At 39.7% G+C, this 24471-nt stretch overlaps 1 long non-coding RNA gene across 1 annotated transcript; it reads left to right on the forward strand.

The window, feature by feature from the left end:
* Window positions 1-22133: 22133 nt before the first annotated feature.
* LOC147480152 (uncharacterized) lies at window positions 22134-24124 on the forward strand. The gene is made up of 2 exons (XR_015205600.1): window positions 22134-22809; window positions 23628-24124. It is a non-coding gene; the product is annotated as an uncharacterized LOC147480152 (long non-coding RNA).
* Window positions 24125-24471: the final 347 nt, after the last annotated feature.

The following is a 24471-nucleotide window of genomic DNA, read 5'->3' on the forward strand; positions in this document are numbered from 1 at the left end:
ACTAGTTATCTTTTTTCATGATATTGATTATTGATATAGCTATGACTTTAGTAGTCACGTTTAAAACCTTCAACTTTACTGTGCTATTCAACAAGTCCATTTTTACTAAATGTAGGCATGTCTATAGATTAACATTCCCACGTACTGAGCTCGGTAATTTTTGTGCTACATGATATGTCTTCCTCGTGCTTGTTTTTTTTTTTTTTTTTTTTTTTGTTATGTATGCCTTACTTGGTGCTAAATCATGGGTAGATTGTTGTTGGAAAATGAAGCTATTCTAGTTCTCCATCTATTGAATTCTTAGCATAGATGCATTGCGTTGTATGGTGAGGTGCTTAGTATTGAATTCTAGAATGCTAAATCATGGATTTATTTGATGCCTAATTATCTGATTTGGTTGATGCTTCTTACATACTAGCTTTTCTTTGTTATATATAGTGGTATGGATGCTTTCGCTTCATCGATAGATAAGAGTTGGATTTCCTTAAAATATCCAAATAAGCGTTTTGTAGCTAGTTTAGAGAAATTTGTGGAGTTCACGAAGATACACCATCATAATAAAAAGGTCATACCCTGCCTATATGGCAAATGCCTAAACCAAGGCCCGACCAAGACCCATGATGACGTCAAAGTAGATTGTTTTAGGCATGGCTTTGACGAAACATATAATGTGTGGTTCGTGCATGGTGAAGTAGCACAAAATCAGTATGTTGAACAACGATCAGGTTTTCGTGATAATTGATAAATGTAAAAAGTCGTTTTTACTCCTACTTAACTAATTAAACTTAAACAGAAGTGAGGCATACAAATTTACGCTACTATATCAAAGTTCTACTCTCGTTATCATTCAATATGTGGAGTAGAGAATTTGTTCCACTCCTAGCTCGTTTAGATGTAACGTTTCCTAGTTTAATTAATTCTTACAAAAACAATGAGAGTAATAAAATGAAAATATACTAATGTGGTGATTGAATACTAATAGAAATGATGTAATTTATACTACGGCAATTCAATACTAAGTTGTGAATATCGAGAAAGAATTAGGGGAATTTGATTTCACTCTGATTTATTCCTAATATGCTAGTGTAGATTATTGTAATCCTAATCTTTATGTTTTCACATAAAGATTAGGTCTTTCTAATCCTTAATTATTCAAGGCAATCTCTACCAACTAATAATTAGCATGTGAGGCAATTTAAACCCATTCTCATGGCGAATTAACTACCTTCTAGAGTAGAATAGATTATTACAACTATTTCTACACTAACACAATCAAGTTTTCATCGAAGCTTTCTAAAACCCCTCTAATGGAGGTTTTAGCTTTGATTCATCAAACTATCATTAATAAATGAATAATAAGAATACATCTTTGAAGAAATGTAAAATTACTTTATTAATCTAATGAAAAAGAGTCTAATGATTCAAAACTATATTAAAACTAAGTACTGACTAATTAATTAAATCTAATCTAGGAGAGATTAAGAGTTTGGCCTTAGTCCTCTTTATATAGAAAAGGCTAGGTCTACAAATTCGTGCATGGGCTTTGGAGCCATGTTTTGGGCCATAAAATCGAGCCTAAAACTTGATTACTTCGGTCCAAAAAGGGTTTCTCTGCTGGAAATTACTGAAACAGACTTTTCGTCCACTTTTGCTTCTTTGATTGGGTCAAGGCTTGGACCATTAGAAAGCTCTTTCCGAGCCGGTCGTTTTAACATATGGTAAGCCCAATTCCGAGGTATGAGTCCAAAGATACGACCTTTGGAAATTCTATTGACTTTTATGCGCTATTTCTGCCCACGTTGACTTTGATTTTTCAGCTTTGACCGTGCTTTAAAAAGGCTTTTTCTCCTTGAATCTTGGCCTTTAATCATATAACTTCTTAGCAACCAACCTCTGCTCTTTTATCTCGTAAAAGGGACATATTTCTTCACATAATTGACTCAATGCCTAAAATACATAAAAACATGTAAACATCACTAACTCTTATTTATTAATCACATAATTGGTCTAAAAGTAATATTGTTAAGGGGTTAAAACTAAAGTTTTTGGCTCTTATCAATAATACATATAATGAAATGGACATGGCTAATGCCCTTAACACTGTGGTGGGGGAACTTGGTGGTGATAATTTGGACACACTAATAATGGGAGAACATAGTGAACAAAATGACTTAGTTGAAGATGTTAAGTTTAGTTCTAATTTGCATAAGGCGATGAGTGAATTGTATGTTGGAAATAAGGACTTTATTGTTCTTAGATTTGTAGTGAAATTATTTAATTTGAAGATCACACATGGGTGGACTGACCAAAGTTTTATTGCATTGCTTCAACTATTCCAGTTGGTGCTTCCAAGTGGGAATAACACACCAAAAAATATGTATCATGCGGATAAGATAATCAAAGATTTAGGATTGAAGTATGATAAAATCGATGCGTGCAAAAATGATTGTATATTATACTGGGGAGACTACAAATCTAAGGTTTCTTGTCATATTTGTGAGGTCTCGAGGTTTAAAATTTTAAGTATTGATGAAAGAAAGAAAGGGGTCAGGTCTAGTGCTGCGAAGATCATAAGATATTTTCCACTAGCAGATAGGTTAAAGAGATTATATAGAGTCGATTGGGTAGCACAGGTTATGCATTGGCATTCAACCGGAAAGTCCCTTCCAGGTACTTTGGGGCATCCAGTTGACTCTGGGGTGTGGAAGCTAATTGATACACATTACCCAGATTTTACTGCCGAGCCTCGAAATGTCCGCTTGGGGCTAGCAACTGATGGCTTCAATCCTTTTGGGTCATTAAGCTCATTGCATAGTTCATGGCATGTGATGTGTGTGACTTACAACCTTCCTTGGTTGTGCATGAAACCCCAATTCACCATGCTCACAGTACTCATCGAAGGTCCAAACAACCAGGTAAAGATATTCATGTGTTTTTTCAACCATTGGTCAAGGAGTTGAATGACTTGTGGCATGAAGGGGTAATAGTAAAAGATGCATCAAAAGGAGACGTGTTTAAAATGCGGGTTGTTTTGATGTGGACAATACATGACCTTCCAACTTTTGGAAATATCTCCGGTTGTAAGACTAAAGGAAAACTTGGTTGTCCAGCTTGTGGTCCAAAGACTACTTCTTTTTGGCTTCGCAATGGAGGCAAGCATGTGTACATAAGAAGCAGACGTTGGTTGTCTCTGTTAGATGAAGCTAGAAATGATACAAGAGAAAGCACCTATGATAAAACTCAAGAGCTAGAGGAACCACCAGCTAGGCTAACTGGGATCGAGGTTGATACTATGACAAAGAACTTAAAAGCAAAAGTTTGGAAAGGCAAACAAAAACACAATGTTATCAAGTGCGGTGATGACCGAGAAAATGAAGGTGAATCGTGTTTTACCAATAGGTCGGGATTCTTTGGGTTGGATTATTGGAAGTACATTCCAGTCCCTCATAACTTTGATGTCATGCATATCGAGAAGAATTTTTGTGAAATCTTGATTGCAATGATACTTAATTCAAAAGAGAAGACGAAGGATAATGACAAAGCACGCAAAGACTTGAAGCTTTTGAAAATTAAAAGGAGGTATTGGTTATCCCAGGTGAATGGTAAAACTGTTATGAAGCCGGGAATTTTTTGGCTTAACAAAGTGGAAAAGAAATGCTTTCTTGATACATTGCGCAATCTGAGTGTGCCCGTTGGTTTTAGTAGTAATTGGTCTAATATTGTCAAGGCTGATTTAGTAGATTTAAAGGGATTGAAGTCACATGGCTATCACATCTTGATGCAGCACTTGCTAGCTCCCGGTAGCTATTCAACATGCCTATAGAGATGGCAGCAGAAAGGAAGCTCGATCCATCATCAAAAGCATTTGTACTTTTTTTGGTGCTTTATGTGCTAGAACAATAGATGTCAAAACATTCAATGTACTCGAAAAAAATATGATTAAGACATTGTGCGCACTCGAGAGACATTGCCCTCCATCACTTTTTGTTATCATGATGCATTTGCCCATTCACCTTGCTCAGGAGGCTCGTGAATGTGGTCCTGTTTGGGCGAGATCGATGTATACATTCGAAAGGTATTAGTTTTGTAATTGCTGTCTTGCAAATTATATTTCCTATTACTGTTATTCCTCTAATGCGTTCCTTGTCATTTAAAGGATGATGAAGACTTATAAGGGATCTGTCTCAAACAAAGCACGTCCCGAGGGTTGTATTGCGGAGCTCTACTTGAAAGAAAGAGACCTTCATTCATTGTGCAGGCTATAAAGGAGGGGGTAGTATTCTAGAGAAACTTGATAGGATGGCTGAAAATGAAGCTCCACTTGTACCTGATTTGTTTGATAAGATTCATGATCATACTATCAAGGAGGTTGGGCCAATTGGTGTGGGTCTTGGTTATGGATTAGGAGGTGTTGAGTATGAACAGGCACGTAATTGGTTATTAGAAAGCCATTCCAAATATGATTATTAGGAGGATAATATACTTTTACATTTCTAGAGGTTTGGTGTTTTGGGGTGAACGACCTAATTTTCTGTTTGATAGGGAATGGTTGTACTCTTCTTGGGACAAGAGTTGCCTACGTATCAAGTTTCTAGGGGTAAACTTGAATCAAGTCTTACGTAGTTCATCTCTCTCTACTTATAGATATTTGAGTTGACCTTCCATATTTGCTCTAGGTCATTTGTCAAGTGTAGATCCATATTGTGTGCTATCTTGATGATTCGCTATTACTCATGATGTTACAAAGTTAATGTCTCCTTGATTGGTGCGTTGACTGAGCTCCAGGATTGCGCTGGATGATTTGCTTCCATATATGGATGTACTTGAGATTTGGGATGACTTGAGTCTGGGTCATTACGACGTACTGGCAATGTGGTACGAGCTGATGGAGATACGACCTGGGTTGTGGACACGTGTGTTGTAGTGATATGAAATGTAGAATAAAGAGTACTTACACATCCCCCCCTTTGTTTTATTTCTTGTTTGGACAGCTGGGGTGTGAAACTAAAAGTTAAAACAAAGCTTTTTAACACGTGTCCGTCTGGTGGGTTTTTTGTATTTTGGAAAAATGTGCGGGAACAGTTAGATCTAACCCATAGGCCCAAAATCGTATCGGTTTGTGGGCGAGTTATGATTGTGTTTTTGGGAATACAAAACATTTGTCTCTTCTTGATGTTTGGGCAACTCAGGGGTTTTGGTGTGTGAAAGGCATTTCACCTCTTCATTCTATCAACCAAGGAAAGGCAGAGTGAAAGAAAGAAAGAAAAAGAGAAAAAAAAAAACTTTTCCGTTCTTTGTTATCAGGTGCGTGCCTTCGAACTTAAAAATTTGATCTTTTTGCTTTTTTGTTTTCACAATGTCTATGACCAGTGATAGTTTGAGTGGTGAAGTGGAGATTGATCAGTGGAGAGAGAGAACTGTAAGTGAAAAAGATGTTGAAGTTAGGGTTCGTAGTGGAGTTGGGGCATCATCGTCTTCTCCATTAGAGACGATGGCTGAGGAGGTAAAGTCTAAGTCGGTAGGTTGTTATGCTACTTTGAGGGAGGAGTTTGGTTGGGTAGAGTACGACCTGAGTGAGGAGAGGAGATTATATAACAATGATTATGTTCCTCGGGATGGGGGAGTGGTGGTTTGTTATGGGCAGTTGAAGGCTGGGATGAGGTTATCGTTTTCCCGTCTTACTGTTGAGGTTTTGAAATTTTATGGAAAAGCCCCTTGTCAATTCGTTGGGAATAGTTGGAGGGTTTTCCATGTGTTGGATTTGTTGAATGAGAAGGGTTATAACATCCGCTTATCAGATGTGTTGGAGCATTTCTCTGTGAAGAGATCGTTTGCAATGAACTTTAGTTTGTAGGTCGTAAGGGGGAAGTCTGTTGTGATTGTGGGGGTGAGTACAGAGGAATGGGGGCGTAGGTCTTTGTTGGTTGTGGGTAATTACACCCCCTCTGGGTGTATAAGCTGAATACCCGTTTCTGTAAAGTGGGATGGTAGGTAGTTATTTTGTAGGTCGTATGTAAGTATTGTATTTGATATGTTGTGCATTCTAATATTTTTGTTTCCTTTTGTGCAGAGGTTGCCATTCAGGGCCGTCCCCAGCTTGATGTTATAGAAAAGTTTGCTCTTTTGAGTTGGGAGGAGAAACGAGCTATCTTGGGGGAGGCTGCCCACTACTTTAAGAAGCGTGGAGGGGAGAAGATCAATCGGAAGAAGGTGGAGCAAAAGAAGAGAGCTCGTAAGCTCGTTTTTGACATCTCTGATTCGAGTTCGAACATTGAGATGGAGAGGGAGAGCCAAAGGAGGCAATCTGTTTCTAGAGTGAGAACGGTTGGAGGAGCTGCTGATAGCCGTTCTGCTCCTAGACGTGTTGAGGGGGGTGATGGTGACCGATTTGGTTTTTTGGTGATGCTCCCCGCTCCTTTCCTGAGGCCTCACCAAGAGGCCCGAGGTGGCCGAGTCGAGGGGAAGAGGTCCCGAATTGAGTCTGAAGAACGACCTAGTGTTGGGGACGGTCATACCTCTTCAGGTCGGGCTCCTTTGAAGAAGATGAATGTAATGCCCGTATTTTTAAAATACGTTTTTATCTATTTATTAATTAATTTAATTAATTATTTTCAAAATTCGTCGGATTGGATTCGGGATACGTGGGCCTGGTTTTGGGCCCGAGTCGGTGTTGGGCTTGGGTTTCGGACCCAAGTATATAAACACATTGTTCTAGAGAATAGGGTTTTTAAAAATAATAAAATAATGAAAATGGAGGCAGAGCTAGAAGCTTGATTTTGGAGGGTGACGACTTCGAACTTCGGAGGAATTCGGGAGTTGTTAAGGCAATTGAGTAGCTATTTTTGCTATTTCACCGATTTATCGCTTTTTTTGTATCGGGGATACCGTCTAAGATTCCCGCCTATTGATAACGCCTCTTATCATGTTTTATTTGACGTCCGGCATGTCGCTTTATTAACCTTTGTTAAAAATCGAAATTTGTATTTGCAATCGTTGAATCTCGACAGACGCCAATGGCGCCGCCAAGCCACGAGGGACAAATCGCCCGATGGTTTTGTTTAAACTTTTTTTTTTTTGTTATACACCGCGGATGTTAAAATTTAATGGGTTGTGGATGTACGTTGACGCCGGGATGGAAAACTTGGGGAACTTTGGAGCTTTGTAGAGGTCGTTAACGGCGCATGTAAATCGCCCCGTTCTTTTTGTTTAAACTATGTTTTTGGTGATGTTTGTTGTGTGTGTTATGGGATTGATTGATGATTTGGAGAGTTGGGAGGGGCATTTGGAGCTTGGAGAAAGCTTCGAGCCGCCGTTAACGGCGTTATTCGCCATTATCGCGGATAATGGGACTTGGGTTTGTATCGTTTTTTTGTTGATATTGTTGTTGTTTGGGTTTGATGATGATGGGGTAGTGTAGTGTGGGTGTGGGGTTGGGATTGAGCTTGAAGCACCATTAATGGTGGTAAATTCCTAGATCCGGTTTTGGGAGTATATGAATTGTATGATTTGGGGTTTTGTTTTAATTAATTTTGTTTGGTTGGTGATGAGGAGGAAACCGCGGGTTGTATTGGGTGGTCGAGTGGAGATGGTGGTGGTCGATTTTGGGGGTGGTGGTGGTCGTTTGAGGACGAGTTTGGAGAAGATGAACAAATGATTCGATTTGGGCTTTGAGCCTAATTAGTTTCGATTATGTTCTAAAGTGTTGGGCAGTTCATTTCTATTTTGTTTGGGCCCTTTTCCTATTTCTTGTTAACTTGTTATGGGCCGCTTCTAATTTTTGTAATTGTGGGCGGTTTTTCTTTATTTTGTGGACCGGTTTAATTTAAAGTTTTGGGCAGTTTTAATATTGCTTGGGGCCAGTCCATAGGACTTAATATAGATCCCCATTGGGTCAGGTAGAATAAATAAGTTGGTTTTAGACTTTCGGGTTCTAAGGTTTGGGCTTGGCAGTTGGGTCCGAACCATTACCTTATTTTATGAGCCCATGGAGCCATGCATTGACTTTAGCCATGAACTATGGCTATAACCCTGAACTTGTCGAACATGGAAACGACAGTTTGACTTTGACCATGATGTGTTGACTTTGACCATGATGTGTTGACTTTGACCTTTGACCATGACATGTTGACTTTGACCTTGACCATGATGTGTTGACTTTGACTTTGACCGTTGACCGTGGAATGTTGACTTTTCCAGTTTTTCACCTATTTGATCTGTATGGACAAATCTAGTAATAAAATATTGTCGATATTATATAACTTGGTTGGTCATTATCTAATTTAGATTTGACGTGAGAGTAGTGTAAAAAGCATATATATATTGGGCTTTGATTGTGGATTGTGGACCGGCCTAATTGTGTTACGTTTTATGTTGTATATTATATGGACACATATAGTAATAAAATGCTGTGGAAGCTTGTATAAATTTGGTTGTCATTATCTAAGAAATATTTGACATTGATGTTGTGTATTTTTTGACCGTGACGATATTGAGATGTTAGGAGACATTATATTCCTAATAACGCTATAATAAAAAATGTATGCGATATACGTTGAAGCATTATGACATGATATCATATGTTGGGATATATATATTAATGTAATATCTTGGAGAAATTTATATAAACGCCCATTATTATATATGTGAGATGCTACTATGAGGTAGCATAGTATTGGTGAATATTTGCCCAACGGAGTGTGGTGTAGTGCAATAATATATTGGCACGTGAAAATATGAAAATGGTTATGAGATATATTGAGATATTTCTATATATTGTGGCTTAGTGCAATAAAGGCAATTGACCGCACGTGATATAGTGGATTTATTATGAGTCATTAATGTATGACACTTGAATAAATTACGAACGAAAATCCTAGAACCTAGCTACCACAACTCATGTGATTGGCCCTTCCGGGCGCTTTGATTAATCTGAATGGCCTTCGTAAGTAATGTGATTGGCCCTCCCGGCGTTTCAAGTAAAGTTTTGAATGGCCCTCCTGGCGAGCGAATAGTGGCTTGATTATTCCGTTCGCAAAAATAGAACGATGATGCATAATATTTTATGCCGAATAGTGGCATTACTTACATAATTGCTTCCGTGTGAGGATTTACGGTGTCGCGCATCCCGCCGTGGTGGTTACGCACGGAGTGGTTCATTATGTAAGGGGAGGCATGTGGATGTACATGTTCGGCGTTGGGTAGCGATTGGTAGCCAGGGAAACTAGGTAAGACATAGATCTGACGTGATTTTAGGGACACATAAAAAAGCCTTAAATAATCTAATTATGGTAACATGCTTGGTTGGTTATTAGTTTAGTTAGAATCTAAGGCTTCAATGGAGGAACTACATGCCTTATTTATTATGAGTATAGTTTGTTGTGTGGTTAGTGGGAAGTTAAAGGCCCGGTGGAGGAACTACCTGCCTTTAATTATTATGCGTGAAGGATGTTATATTAGTCGTTGAAAGTTAAAGGTCTCGATGGAGGAACTAACTGCATGATGATTTGTGTATATATTGGTATAAGTATATGTTGTATTTTAGTATTACTCACACCAGCATTTTTTATAATGTCGACCGATTTGCATGTTTGCTTATCGGGTGTGTTCATTCAATGAACATAGTTGATAAGTTTTGACAGGTTTAGTGTTGAAAAAGGTTGGCTGCTGCTTGTGGTTTGCGTTAGCATTGCATTTCAGGATGTATTTTGTTTTCCCTTAAGGTGATATAGATTTTCAGTCTAGACAATGTATTTGTACTTTCATTTGTAATTTTAAATAAGGAGTTATTGAAAAGAGATTTGTAACCTAATCTTATTTGTTAATTTTTGTAATGAAAAGGACTTTTGTTTAAGTTTAAATTTTTATTGATTTTTAATTATCCGCATATTTAAAACTGTTTATGGGTTTTTGGAAGTGGAGAGTGCGTCACACCTCGGAAATCGAAGAGTCGGGAACAAATAATGTTTTTCCGAATTCTGTCGAAATTCGGGGTGTGACAATGAACCTGAAGGAGCTGGAAGTTAATGTAGGGGTAGTGATAACCGTTAAATGTATAGTTTACCTACGAAATGAACGATGAATTCACAACGTAAGTAAACTAAAACTATCTTTTACTATCTCAATTATCAAATCTTCTTCTCTCAATGCGAATTGCACTAAGTGGAGTAGGAAGTTCGTTCCACTCCTAGTTCCCTAGCATGGATTGTTTTCTAAGTCTAAGAAATCGGTCTTAAGTCAATGAGAGCTTTTGAAGGGAATTATACTACGATGCAATACCCATTTAAATGCAACTAGTCGATTATCGGACAACCAAGGGAATGCTACGTTGATTCGATGATAAGGAGAGTTAGGGGATTGATTCCACCTTAACTCAACTTAATCCACTAGCGACGAAGTTAAATCAGTAAATCGAATTGAATTTACGAGAAACAATCGGTTCTTCCTAATCCCTAATTACACATGGCATTTCTACCAATTAATAATTAGCATGTGAGCGATTAAACCCATTCTCATGGTGAACTAAACGTTTCTAGAATGGAAAGGAAATTACGACAATCTCCAGATAATTGGAATCAAGCTTTCATCAAGGTTTCTCACCCCCTCTAATGGAGGTTTAGCCTTGAATCATTCCAATCATTTCCATTAAAATTAAATCTAAACATAATATAAAGCATTGAAATTTACTTAATTTAAACAATAATGAAATCTAAATTAATGACTAAAATGAAATAAGGACAGGAATTGAAATTAGATCTAGAATTGGAAATGACAAAATCGAAATTGATAAAGAATACTACTTTATTGATCTAATCAAATGAAGAACAAGATTCAAAGGTTTAATCTAATACAATGAATTGAAACTAATTAAACTAAGTTCTAAAACTAATTAATGGAGGCTAACTAATCTAGGTCTAACTATCTACCTAACCTAACTGCCCCTGACTGCCCCTGACTGCTATTAACAATGAGGCAAGCTTTGGTTTTTATACATCCAGATCCAAAAATCGTGCATGGGCTTGGAGCCATGTTTCTGAGAATCGTGCCCAAAACCCAGAATTCTTTCGATCCAAAAGGCCTCTTCAGCTGCAGTTGGCTTCCATAGACTTTTCGTCCACTTCTGCTCCTCTGATTGGGTCAAGGCTTGGACCATTGCGAAGCTCTTCCGAGCCGGTCGTTTTGACATAAGGTAGGCCTCAATCCGGAGGTCCGAGTCCAAAGATATGGCATTCGAAGTTCTGCTGACTTTTGCTCCTTTATCTCGCTAAAGTGGCACATTTCGCACATAATGGACTTTGAAGCCCGAAATGCATAAAACACGTAATCAGTATTAACTCTTACTTATTATTCACATAATTGGTCTAACAAGATGATTATTAAGGGGTTAAAACTACAGTTTTGGGCTCTTATCAGATAGCTGATGCCCGGTGCAAGAAGAAGGCTAGAGCCTGCAGCCCAAAAGTGAAAGGGTCAGGGAGTGCGGCCCCAAGTGACAAGGCTACTGAGTTTGACATCCTGGACTGGCTGGTCAACTACTACGACCCCGTGAGTGGGTTGACCAAGCTAGTGAAGAACTTGGATTGTAGTTTCAAGTCTTCATTAGTTGCTGGAGAGTATTGCCCTGGATGGGGACAGGCTCCAGCTGGAGACTAGGAAGGATTTGTTGGTGAACCTGACAAATATGGATCGCTCCTTGTGCTTTGTAAGTGTCCATCCGATCTGTGTTTGTACTTTGCTAGTATCTTTCTGATCTGACTTATTTTCTTTTGGTTTGTCAGGTTCTGGCCACGTACAGGAAGTTGAAGGAGATGACTACTATCTCCGACCTGTACAAGAAGGAGATGGATGCGGCCAAGGAGGCTTATGACAAGTTGGTAGCTATGCAAGAGGTAGAAAAGGCTGAAGTGATGGGGCTGAGGTTGCAGGTCGGGGACCTGGCTGAGAAGGTGGCTTTGCTGCAACCAACACTTGATGCTTCTAAGGTGGAGGTTCAACACTAGGTTAATGAGACCAAACAAGCGTAGGACATTACTGAAAGAGCTCAAAAAGAATACAATGACCTGGTTGATTTGGTAGAGAGTGGGGATGTTTACGTTCTAGTGGATGACTACATGAAACTAAAACATAAATACAAAACCCTTAAGAGGTCGGTCGAAAGTGGGGCTGCAACAGTAGCTGTAGATAATGTTGTTGTAGATGCTAGTAGACGACCTGATCTACTGTCCGACCTTGGTGATGCTCCTACTGCTCAGCCCATTGAAGATGTTGCCACCGAAGTGTTGAACGCAAGTGGTGATCCAGCTAGCAGCTCTGTTAGTGAAGAAGGCTGCCAACTGGAGCCCTTGAATGTGGAGAATCTTTCTTGTGTTAACTAATCTTGTTCTTCTTGTAAGTTGTTTTGAGTAATGGTGGATAAAGTATTTAAACAATATTCCCTTTTGTTATTGATACTGATACTTCTATTTTTTTATTTGATGGGGATGCTGAGGTCATTTTCCTGGGATAACCCGGGGGCCTCTAGTATCTAACCAAACTTGTAAGTAGAAATATTTAAATTACTTACTTGTTGAGATTTTGTTTGAAGTTTGCATGCATATGATTGCTTTTATTGCTATTTGATTTGTTGTTCGACGACTTGTGCTGCATGGTAGTGGACTCGATGTCCTGTTGAACTATGGTAGATCGTTTAATGTTCGAAGGTTGTTATTGTTTGGTTCGCGACCTAATAGATGAGCGAAGCTGTCACCTAGGTCTCCTCGTGTGTGTTGATTGGGTCATTCCTTTTGGGGGAACTTCTTATTGACTGATAACTAGCCTTTGAATGGTAGTTATAGTTGAACCAAACTTAACCCTTTTCAAAGGCCTTAAGTTGGCTTTGGGTCCTTTTGGGGGTCCCTTATGTTTGTATTTGACTGATGATTGTATGGCAATTACAGTTGAATCATGTTTAACCCTAAGCGTTGGTGTTAAGTTGATTTAGGGTCCTTTTGGGGGACCTTGGGTTGGATTTGATTAGTAATTAACCACTGCGTGGTAATTGTAGTTGAGTCGTTCTTAACTCCGGCTTTGGTATACGACCTGACATTGTGATGTCCCAGATCGGGTAGCTTAGTGCAAGATGTGTGGTACTCATGTAATGCAAAGATGACATTTGTACACGAAATGCTGATGAAATTTTATTTATATTGACTGATACATCTGGAGAAAGATTATTGATAAAATTGCTTGAGGAGAGCTGTGTTCCAAGGTCGAGGAAGCACATCACCGAGTTGAGTTTTAATCCAGTATGCTCTATTTCCAACGACTTTGTTGACAATGTAGGGGCCCTCCCATGTTGGGTCGAGTTTGGCTGGAGCTAATATCTTTTTGAGGACTAGGTCGCCATCTTGGAAAGATCTTGGGATGACCTTCTTGTTGTAAGATCGTTGGATTGTTTGGTGGTACCGAGCTAGGGATATTGCAGTTGTTTCCTTTTGCCTTTCAAGGAGATCGACTTCTTTTACCAAGATGTTCTCATTTTCTCCTGATTCGATGATGTCAGATCGTGTGGTTGTGATTGTGAGCTCTGATGGTATGACTGCTTCTATTCTGAAGCATAGTGTGAACGGAGACTCATTGGTACTGGCTCTGGCTGTTGTTCTGTATGTCTATAGAATGTTCTCAAGTTGTTCTGACCATTGGCTTTTCTTGCTCTCCAACTTCTTTTGGAGATTTTCTTTGATTGATTTGTTGGTAGCTTATGCCTGACCATTGTTTTGTGCATATCTAGGTGTAGAAAATGCTTGAATGATGGGCCATTTTTGTAAAAATGCCTTGACTTGTGAGCCAACAAATTGGGCTCCGTTGTCCATGACAAGGGTGTGGGGTAGACCAAATCTTGTTATGATATTGGTTCATATGAAGTTTATGACATGGACTTCTTTAACTTAAACTAGTGGGATTGCTTCAACCCATTTGGTGAAGTAATATGTGGCTACTAGGACGTATTTGAGTCCTGTTTTCTTTTGTGGGATGAATGGTCCCATGATGTCTAGCCCACACATATGAAAGGGCCATGGGCTGGCTATGTTGATCAACTCTCGTGCTGGACTTAGATTGTTATGTCTAAATATTTGACATTGGTGGCATCTGAGAATGTACCTCTTTGCCTCGATGTGCATGCCTGGCCAATAATACCCTTGGGCGATTGCTTTATGAGCCAGAGATCGTGCTTCTGCGTGGTTTCTACATTCACCTTTGTGAATTTCGTCAAAGATGAGTTGGCATTCACGTAAAGTTATGCACCTTGGGTGGGGTCCTCCTACGGATTTATGGAACAATCGTTCGTTGATCACGGCTTATCTGGGAGCTCGGAATTGTATTGCACGAGCACTTTTTGCCTCAGCTGGGAACTCGCCATGTATAATGAATTTCATAAATGGGCCTATCCAAGATTGAGTGATCTCTTCTTCGGATGACGGCTGGAAGTCTGTGAGGCTGTTGATACTTTCGTGATGGTAAGCGGGCCTGTCCATGATGTTAATGTAGATTGTGGTTAGACATGTCTCTTGGGTTTTTTAGGCTAAGAAAACTAAACTATCTACATGTCTGTTGTCTTCTCGGGGAATGTGTTCCAAGGAGAATGTTTTGAACGAGCTGATGATGTCATTGATGACCTGAGCATATTTGGCTATGTTTGCTCCGTTTGTGACATACTCCTTGGTGATTTGCTTGATGATTAGCTGTGAGTTACTGTGAGCTGTTAGCTTTTGGACTTGCAGCTGTTGTGCCATGCAGAGACCTATGATTAACTCTTCATATTCTGCTTCATTGTTTGATGTTACGAAATCAATCTTGATTGACTTTTGTAACTGTGTTCCTTCTGGTGAAGTTAACACAGCCCCCAGTCCACTACCACTATTGTTGCATGCTCCATCTACGTAGAGGTGTCATGTGTCTAGGATGGGTGGTTGATGAAATGAAGTAATTAGCTCGGGTTCCCAGTTGACATCTTCGACGGGGAAGTCCACCAAGAAATCAGCAACGACCTGACCTTTGCGAAACGTTCTGGGAATGAAGTCGATGTGATGCTCTCCTAGTTCTTCATCCCATTTGGCCATGCAGGATGTTTTGTTGCTAGAACTCAAGACCTATTTGATGGGTACATCTATGATGACCTTGATGTTGTGAGCCTGGAAGTAAGTTCGAGAATGTTTTAGCAGAATACAGCAAAGACAGCATTGTTTTCTCTAATGTTGAGTAATGCTTTTCTGCATCTACCAACGTCTTGCTGGTGAAGTAGATTGGCTTTTCGATTTCTTCACTTTCTCGAAAGAGGACCGAGCTGATGGCAAAGTTGGTAGTTGCAATGTAAAGCCCCAGCGTTGGTCCTTCAGTTGGTTTGGACAGGACGGGCGGAGTTTATAGGTAAGATTTTAGGTCGTTGAAAGCTTTGTGGCATTCGTCTGTCTATGTGAATGTTGCGCCTTTTTCAGTATTTGCAGGAATGGTATGCACTTGTCAGATGCAAGTGAGATGAATCTGTTGAGGGCTGAAACCATGCCAGATAACTTGTAGATTTGTTGTTTGGAAGTTGGTTCTGGCATTTCAAGGAGAGCTCGTATCTGTTATGGGTTGGCTTCGATGCGCCTTTGTGAAACTAGGTATCCTAGGAATTTCCCTGAAGCTACCCCAAATACACATTTTGCTGGATTGAGCTTCATTTTGTTTTGGCGCAATATTTCAAATGCTTCTTGTAGGTAGGAAATGTGATCTTTAGCCTTTTCGCTTTTGACTACCATGTCATCTATGTAGACTTCCATAGTGCCACCCACCAAGTCTTTGAACATCTTTGTGACAAGTCTTTGGTAGGTTGCACCTGCGTTCTTCAAGCCGAATGGTAGGACATTGTAGCAAAACGTTCCTTGTTCGGTTAAGAAGGACGTCTTTTCCTGGTATTTGATTATACCCACTATATGCGTCCATGAACAATAAGAGTTCGTGTCCACAAGTTTGATCTACCAATATGTCAATTCTTGGTAGGGGGAAGCTGTCCTTGGGGCAATGTTTGTTGATGTTTGTGAAGTATATGTAGAGTCGTACCTGGCCATTCTTCTTAGGAACGGCTACGATGTTAGCTATCTAGATCGGGTACTCGACTTCTCTGATGAATCCCATATTTTTTAGCTTTTCTATCTCTTCATTGATGGCTTTCTGAAATTTGAGTGCCAGTTTCCGAGGTCATTGTTTGATAGGCTTTACATTTGGATTGACATTTGATTTGTGGCAAACGATCTATGGGTCGATTCCAGGCATATCGATATACGACCAAGCAAAAACATCTTTATTGAGAGATAGAAATTTGACAAGTTGCTATTTAAGCTTGGGGTCTAGATCAGCCCCTACATAAACAAACTTTGGGTCATCATTTGTGCCCAAATTGACTTTTTCTCCTGTTTCAATTTGTGCTTGCTTCTCTTTTAGCTTGCCCGTAGCTGGCGCTTGTGAGCTAGATGCTTAAGGTTCTTGCAGCTTTGGGCTTTCTTTTACTTGGACAACTTGAGGTTTGGTCGTGGTTGTTGTGCTGACTTGATTGCATCGATGAGCCTCTAGTTGGTTGCTCCTGAGCTCCATGATGCCTTAAGGTTTGGGGAACCGCAACACTTGTTGCAAGGTGGATGAAACTGCTTGGATCTTGTGGATCTACATGCGCCTTAGGATGGTAGTGTAGGACGACTTAACATCAATCACGCTGAAACGTGTTGAGGTTTTGACCATGTCCTCTTTTTCTCCAATTGAGACTGGTAGGATGACTTCTCCAATGGCATCTGTGCGTTCTCCATTGAACCCATAGAGTGGTGCGTTTGATTCTATCATCACCGAGTTTGGCAAGTGCATGTCTTTGTACGTTTGATAGAAAAGGAGGTCGCAGGAGCTACCTAGATCAATGAGGACTTTTTGACTATCCACCCATTGATTTTGACGTGCACTACTAGGGCATCATTGTGGGGTAAGCACACCTTGTCTAGATTGTCCTCCACGAATGCTATGGAGGTCATTGATTAAGAGCTGGTAGGAGTGATGACTTCAGCTTTGTGGGAGAGGTGGTAGATTTCTTGCAGCGCGCCTACATGTCTGCGCTTTTCCCGACCTGAGGTTTCATCTTTGGAGGTGTCTGTAATCATGTTGATTACCTTTTCCTCATCATGGCCGGAGGAGTGCTGTCTCCTATTGTGCCTCGACCGACCTGGAGATTTAGATCGTCAGTCCGTTTCTACTCCGCTTCCTATGGTTTAGCGTCGTTCTCATGGCTTCGCTCCTCGCTTACGTGGTGATTATTGGCATTCGGCAAATTTTATGCCCGAGGAGGTCTACGGCGGCAGGAAATCTTTTAGCTTACCCTCTTCGACTAAGTCTTGGAGGTAGTGCTTGAGGCTCCAACACTCATCTGTGTCATGGTGTTGGAGTTTGTGGAAGTGGCAGTATGGACGTCCTTGGATTACTATTACTTTGTTGATGTTGGGCTTGAAGTACGGTGTTGTATAAATCTTCTTCAGGATCTGGCTTGGTGTCCTGGAAAAGTTGGAGAATTCTCATTTTGTGTGGGAGGACTTGTGGGAGATGGAGCCCTTGTTGTTGTTGTTGTTGTTGTTGTTGTTGTTGCCTGAGTAGTGATTGTTTTCTTTAGGTCCTCGCTTGTCGCTTCCTGCGAGGACTTCTTTGCCCTTGGGTTGGGCCAACCATTCTTCGTACTTGATGTACTTGTCTATTCTGTGGTACAGGTCGTCTAAGCGTTTTGGCTTGTTGCGCATTAGAGACCCTGCTAGGTCGGAGTCGTCTAGGAGGACGTTGGTGAATGCAAAAGTGGCAGAACTGTCCTTTAGTCCTGGCTCCATTGATAAGAGTTCCTTCTTGAAATGTCCTTGGAAAGCGGATCGTTTCGCCATGTGCTTGCTTGAGTTGAAATAAGGAGTCCAGGTCGGCTTGTTTCTTCCTGTTGTGGACGAACTTTACTGCGAACGTCTCAGCTAGCTTGTCAAATTTGCTAATTGAATCAGGAGTGAGCGTGTAGAACCATTCTAAGTCTTCGTCCTTCAGGCTGGTTGGAAAGAGTTTGCACTTCAGGTAGTCGTACTTTGGAGCGTTGTATAGTGTGAGGATCCGGGTAGAACGAGCTATGTGCTGGCCTGGACATGAGCTACCGTCGTACAGTGAGAAATTTGGTTGGATGAATTCTGAGGGAGGTTGTTTGTCCCTGATTTCAATGGTGAATGATGACGCCTTGTATGTCTAGAGTATCTTCTGAGCGATCTGGATCGCGCTGGCTTTGTTGTTTGACTTCTCCAACCTTTGGGCGAAGTTTTCTAGTCTTTGATTGGTGGTGGTGGTGAGGTTTATGACGACGTTGTTCTCCAATGCTTCTGGAGTGTCGTTGTTGGCGTTGGAGGTGGCTTGCTCACTTATCGTTTGGTTTTCTTGTTGCAGGGTAACGAAGGCCTCCTGGAGCATCTTCATCTGGTCTGCTAACATTTAAAGTGATGGGTCCATGGTGGTTTTTCTGACCAGCTTCGTGGGCTTGAGAAAAAGTGTGTGTTCTTTTCTTAAGAAACTAACCAACAGACGGCGCCAATGTAGAGGTTTGGGGTGAACGACATGATGTTCTATTTGATAGGGAATGGTTGTACTCTTCTTAGGACAAGAGTTGCCTACGTATCAAGTTTCTAGGGATAAACTTGAATCAAGCCTTATGTAGTTTATTTCTCTCTACTTATAGATATTTGAGCTGACCTTCCATAATTGCTCCAGGCCGTTTGTCAAGTGTAGATCCACATTGTGTGTTATCTTGATGATTCGCTATTACTCCTGATGTTGCAAAGTTAATGTCTCCTTGATTGTTGTGTTGACTGAGCTCCAGGATTACGCTGGATGATTTGCTTCCATATGTGGTTGTAGCTGAGATTTGGGACGACCTGAGTCTGGGTCGTTACGACGTACTGGCAATGTGGTACGAGCTAATGGAGATACAACCTGGGTTGTGGACACGTGTGCTATAGTGATATGAAATGTAGAACGGAAGGTACTTACAACATTATTGTTTGGAATTACATACTAGTTTAATCAAATGCAATTTCTAACATGTTAAATAATGTGTAGGAAGTACACCAAATTTCTTGAGGACCGGAGAAGAACCAGGAGGAAGAGGGCAGGCCAGTTAAGGATACCTTTGTGTGATAATTTCACATCATGGTTAAAAACATAGGTTGAGTACATAGAGTCAAATGATGTCCAGTTCAAAGATATTGTGAGAGGACCTATAGGTTTTACAACAACATACACAATGTATTGTGTAAATGGTTTTCTTTTTGTCACCAAGGATCATGTACAAGCATCGAAGGAACCAAAACAGCAGCGTTAGCACAAGATGCATGACTACTTTTCGGTCTAGTGCTAAGGACAAAAATCTAGTTGAAGACTATGTCGAATACTATAGTGTTCTTCGGAAATTGTCCAGTTACAGTATCGAGAAGGGTACAAGCCTGTTTTGTTCAAGTGTGATTGGGTAAAATGCTCCCAAACTGGTGTGAAAATGGATCTAGAAGCAAACCTCAAATTAGTGAACTTGTCTAACTTAATGAGTTCAGACCGCATGGATGATGAACCGTTTATTTTCACCGAGTGTGCTGCACAGGTTTTTTATTCGAGCGATCCAATGGATCCTGATTGGCATGTAGTCATAGAGGTTCCAAAAAAGTTGTATTCTGATCATGATGAAGTGTGTCTGCTATCAGATGATAGACCAATAAATATTAATATTGATATAGGAGGGCCTTCCAATGTGGAAACCATGGAGGATGATCTGGAACCTAATGACCTAGAAGATGTGTTTGTGGTTGTTGAGAGTAGGAGAAATAAAAAGAGAGAAGAGATCTAAATAGACCCTAGACCATGACTTGGTTGTTGTCTTTTTTTATTTTATTTTTTGGACTATTTTGTTTCCATGCTATATATATTTTTTGTTGGTTGCAATGACTTGTGTATTTCTTTGCTGGTTATTGCATTATATAAAATTAAACTATTTGGTTATGTCCTTATGTCATTGGTTATGCTCTTTTGTTTGTTAATCTATATGTGATGCTTATTATAATTGATTGTGAAAAGTCACCTTGGGACCAGAAAATCAGCATAAGTATAAGATTAATAACTTCTTTGCTCCCTATGTTATGTTCTTAGAATCTTTTAATTTGGCTATATGCTCTCTTTGAAATGTCACTGTTTTCTTTATTTTCTTTTGCTCTTTGCTTCATGAAATTCCACATTTTATTTAGTGAACATGGACTCTCACTACTCACCTGGTGATTCAAACTCACTGGATGATGATCAGCTCAATGAAGACATGGGTAATGAATTTCAGTTTAACATTTAAGATTTCTTTTAATAATTATGATATGGTACAAGCTTAATCATGGCATGTTGTTTGTTTGTGCAAGTGATGATGCCACAAACATTCCGGGTTCATCCACATCTGCAGCTTCTAAAAAAAAGAGGCCCTTCAATTGGCATTGAAGAAATTAAGGGTCAACCACGTCCGAAACTCATAATGCAGACTAACCGAAAAGGCCAACCAGTCACACCCATAGAAAATGTTAGTGAATTTGGCACAAGATTGGGATACATTGCTTGTTGAGACATTCCAATATGCTATGATGATTGGCGACATATTAATAAGGGTATCAAAGACAAAGTTATTAAGACTTTGGGACGCCAATTTGTGTTTGAATATGAGAAGACGATAGATACTGACTGCACAAGGCAGAAACTGAATGAAGCATGGAGGAACTACAAGCACAAGTTGTACAAAACTTTTGTCAAAGATGAAGATCCTTCCTTGTTAAAAGAAGTTGCGCCGCGTAATATTCCCTTGGAGGATTGGCACAAATTTGTTGATTATTGCAATACAGATAAGTTTAAGGTATGTGTCAATGTTTTAATAGATAGTGTTTCATGTTAGTTTGATTTGACATTGCTTTAAATATATAGGTCATGAGTGAAAGGAACAAAATGAATCGCGAGCAATAGATCATGCCTTCATCTCTTGGCAAAACTTCAGTTGCTATAGCTCGGAACGTACTAGCTTTGGAGAAAGGTATTCCTGAATCAGAGATTACAAGGGCAGACTCCTATATGCTTATTCACAAACCAAAGGAAATTGTTCCGCAAAGCCAGGAAGTATTGGTTAGTGTTTTAGTATGTATTTAGCTTATATACACATCTTTAGTTTAATATGAATAACTTTAATCTTATTTTTGTAATATTAACAGAATTTGATTAAGAATCACATCTTTGAGCATCCAGAGTTACAATATGATTTGTCTGAAGACACAATTGCTACAGTATAGTTGTTTTAATATCATGATAAATATTTATTTTAGTTTTTGTACATGTTATAAATTGCTCAATGAAAACAGGTGGTTGGGCCAGATAAAAGAGATCGTTACCGAGGTCTAGGTACAGGGGTTTGTAAAACTGTACTGCGATTTAGGGATACTCTTTAATGAAAAAGAATGATGGCTTGATGGAGGCAAATACTCTCCTTGAGAGGAGGATTGAGACTATGGATGCTAAAATGTCGAGGCACATTGGAAGAGATTAGAGGCATGTTTATGAGCCAAAGGGGAACTTTCAACGACAATGTTCCATCACCACATTCTCGTGCCAGTCATCATATTAACCCTCCGGTAACTATCAAGTTGGTTTTCTTTTTAGTTAATAACTTTCTAGAGTACCTCTGAATGGTTATCAATCATTTTACCTTTGAATATATGATTTTTGTTTTTTTATACTTTCTAGTAACAATATATTTGGAGAAAAACCCTTCAAGTGGATTAGAGAGAAGGCAGTACATAACAAGTGTCTTGTACCTTCCACCACCTCGATTTTAACATCCATTGTTAGATTCGTTAGAACAACTAAACTGACTGCGGTCGTAGAATTTGATTTGTGCTAGTTCCATGCACTCTAAGATTTTCAAACACCACCTGGTAGTTAGTAGCAACCACTTAAAGAGATAAATTAATTGAAACGCAACGGAAATTCCAGCTTCAACCCTTCTGCAGCCAACCTCATACAATATTTATATCATTATTAACCTCTTTCAAAGAGGCAGCCACTAACTCAGCAATATATCCAGATGGAAATACAGTGGTAGCTTTTGGTACCATGTCCTTCCTACTGATTGATTTCGGAAGCCAGGAAGTTTCCTCTGACACAGTTATTTCTCTAACAACAGGTTTCAAAAAAATTCATGGATCTTCTAGCATGGATTTGTTGTAAAACAGCTCAGGGTTGGGACTGTTGCTGTATTGAACACTGTCGCCTCTTCCAAAATTAGGACCATTTCCCCGTCCAAAACTAGGGTTGGAACTGTTGCTGTATTGAACACTGTTGCCTCTTCCAGGATTAGGACTATCTCCCCGTCCAAAACCAGGGTTGGGACTTTTGCTGTATTAAACGCCATTGCCTCTTCCAAGATTAAGACTATCTCTTTGTCCAAAACCAGGGCTAGGGAAACCACCACCGATAGGTGAGTTGGGTGGGAAACTACAACCACCTGTGTCACCTGGTCTGTTCCAGACAGCAGGAGGAGTTCCAAGTTGTTGCGGAACGGTCTGGCCATTCGGATTGAACTTCTCCATGGACCAGGGTTGCTATAAGGGAATAGCCCTTCATACGTTCTTTGATTAGAGGAATTCCAGACAGCAGGAGGAGTTCCAAGTTGTTGCGGAAACGGTCTAGCCATTCCGATTGGACTTCTCCATGGACTAGGGTTGCTATAAGGTAATGGCCCTTCATACGTTCTTTGATTAGAGGAATAACTCTGATTAAACTGATGACTAGGTGGAGTTGTATCAAGGTTCCTTGGTCCTGGTAATGGGCCGTAATTTGGCTCTAAAAGCTGACTCTTCCTTTTATTCCTAGAAAAAGCAGCCATTAGGAACTTCTAGAACATAGATATGTGTTGATTAACTTGATTGGGTTTTGGTACGTTTGAGGAAGTAGTTGGAATTTTTGATATTCAAGTGTTTGACGTTTTGTGCCCAAATTGATATTATTATCTCTATTTTTTTTTTCTTTGTTTTTTTATTGCTGGCTGTGTTAATCTGTTTCTAATTCTCATTATTATTAGTTCTTCGTTTTGTGATTTTTGAGTTACTTCGATTACGTGTTTGGGAAAATGTTGAAACTAACTGCCCCTACTGTCCAAATGCTTTGAATGAGATTTTTGGCATTGAACAAAGTAAGCAGTTTTGCAATGGAGTGAAACCCTTGTTGTTGCTTCAGTAGACCTGTCACTGCCACTGATTTCTTTGTGAGAGACTTTTGGGCCTACAAACATTTATGTGCGCATTTATACATGTTGATTGAGTAAGGAAACGGGTTTGCAGACCTGCCTAGGACATGCAGTACATTTGTACCCATGTACTTTCTAGATATATACTATTTTGTAGTCCTGCGGCTGATTAGAGCATTATGAGCATTATGAGCTTCATCAGTTTGATAACTTGAGCTGTGGGTGGGTGGTCTAGTGTAATATGTTTTTGCATCTCTATTGTTTAAACGTGAAATCTTTATTAATTAAAATGTTTTCTTTTCAGCTGGAAAATACCTATTATATTGGCAAAGCCTGTGAGTTGCGTGGAGGTTGGCCGCTTGAACTTGTTGCTAGAAGCGTTGTGCAAGACGTCGACCCTAACACAGAGTATGGTGAAAGGACTTTAGAAGAAGGAAACTTCAAAGTTTATGTCCAGGTCGTGCGTAGGCCTGATGCTGATGCTATCCCGTCTTTCCCTCACAATGCATGGCAAAGAACGCTTGGTCAAATTGTGCAAGGAGTTGTCATATGGCCTAAAGAGTTCTTGGTGTTTGCATCTCGCAATTCGTCTTCTTGAAGTGTTTATTCAACTAGCTTCTCTTTTGTCTAAAACTAGTAGTTAGCATGAATATGGTTTTATTTGCTAGATTGAATTCGATCTCTTTTAAGTTCAGGACGTGAACTTATTTTGTAAGTTGAAAATGAGAATTGAATTGAACATCTTTTTTGTGTTCTGAACACAAGTTTTACATATATATTGATGCCCATGAGTTCATTCTAGACAGTTGTATATGGATTCAAATGTAGGATTTTGTAAACATTGATTGAATTAGTAAAATATGAACATTTAAAAAAATAAATAAATAAATCCGACGGACACAATCCCTAGTTGACATCAAGTGTGATTCATATTGTTCCGTCATCATAGGTACTATACAACGACAGATAAAATCCCACACACAACCATCGCCGAAGGTGACCTATAACGACAGATAACATCCCACACATAACCGTTGCCAAAGGTCACCTACAATGACGGATCCAATCCCACACATAACCGTCGGCATAGATAATTTATATCGACGGACTCTCTCAACGGATTTTGTCCATAACTAAAGCAATGGCGA

Source organism: Coptis chinensis, chromosome 8 (genome assembly GCF_015680905.1).
Source record: "Coptis chinensis isolate HL-2020 chromosome 8, ASM1568090v1, whole genome shotgun sequence".
NCBI lineage: Eukaryota > Viridiplantae > Streptophyta > Magnoliopsida > Ranunculales > Ranunculaceae > Coptis > Coptis chinensis.